We start from the raw sequence: 1,653 nt of genomic DNA on the forward strand, positions 1-1,653 counted from the left end.
TCTACTCTCTGTGGTATTTGATATTTTTGCATATACAGGCGCATGGAACTCCAAAGGCCTAGAGGGACATTGAAAAACAAAAACACTGGAGTTTAAACATCTTTTAAGTTTAATATCCATTGGGGTAGATTTATTAAAATAGGGGCACTCAAAATCTGGTGCAGCTGTTCATGGTAGCCAATCGCCTTTTAACTTCAGCTTGTTCAGTTAAAGTGATACTAAAGGATTGTTTTTTATTTTTTTTTAAATAACAAACATATCATACTTACCTCCACTGTGCAGCTCATTTTTGCACAGAGTGGCCCCGAACATCCATTTCTGGGGTCCCTCGGCGGCTCTCGCGGCTCCTCCCTGCATTGGATAACCCCCTTGAAGAGGCGCTCTCCCTAGGGGGTTACCTTGCGGGCACGCTCCCGAGTCAAGCATTCGGCATCCATAGAGGAAGGGGTTAACACTAGGGAGCGATCAAGGGGTTAAAAAGGCGATCACAGGCCACCGGTGGACATCGAGTCCATGGGACCCGTGGCAGGCACGTGCCTGCTATCCTTGTATGGACCGACGTACAGGCACGTCAGTTCGCGCAGGAGAGCCGGTCTGCCGCAGTATATCTGCGTGAGCAGGTCGGCAAATGGTTAAAATACAATTTTATTTTTTTTTTTTAATTGGCATCAGTGTCAGTAAAGGTCCGTACACACGATACGAAAATCGCATGGAAAAATTCATACGATGAAAGTGCCGATTTTCGGATCGTTAGTACGATGCTTTCGACAGCTGATTTTGCTTTTGCGTCAGACAAAAGCTGGATGTGCAGACTAAATTTTTTTTTTTTTTTGGATGTGAACTCAACATTTGATTTTTGTTTCATCAGCACGGTTTTCGTATGAAAAAAGTAAGAAAATCGTAAGAGCAAGACTATGCAGGCTCAGAAATAAAAGAATACATACAAAACTTTTCAACACATTAGGTAACTTCTGATGTTGAATTCTGTTGTACGAAAATTTTCGTATTGCGAGTAACCTCTTCACTTTCGACATAAGATTAGCATGCCTCAAAAAACGTGCGTACAGTCGTACGAAAATCTGATCGTGTGTACGAGGCTTTAGTGTCGGTGTCTTTTAGGTAGGACAAAAAAAAGGAGCAAAATGCGCACTATTGTTTCTGGGTTGTACTACGGGTACATACAACAACTATCATACACATATGTGGTATCGCTGCGATCGTCAGGTGCAGGAGAATTTATTTTGGGTTGTTCTTTGGTGGTAGGTTATGGTAGTAACATGAAATATACAGCTAAATTTAAAAAAAAAATTTGTACAATTTTGGGCCAGTTTTGATTTGATAATAAAAAAACAAAATCAAGAGATGTCCATAACTATTTACTACCGAATGAAAGCCCAATTTGTCCTGAAGAAAAACAAGGTGTAATTCACCTGGATTTACATAGTAGTTGTTGTGATGATAGGTACGATTTTGTCAAAATTACAAAATTGTGCTTAGGCATTAAGATTTGTTTTATCCTTAGGTGTGAAGGCATTTCTTTACACCTGCCTGAAACTATTGCACAGTACATTAGATACAGTCCTGAGTCCTATCAGGCTTTTGTTACAGAAAAAATGCAAAGGTGAGCTAACACTGGACACCCCCTCCCCGGAC

The sequence above is a fragment of the Aquarana catesbeiana genome, linkage group LG03 (assembly GCF_042186555.1).
Source record: "Aquarana catesbeiana isolate 2022-GZ linkage group LG03, ASM4218655v1, whole genome shotgun sequence".
Taxonomy (NCBI): domain Eukaryota; kingdom Metazoa; phylum Chordata; class Amphibia; order Anura; family Ranidae; genus Aquarana; species Aquarana catesbeiana.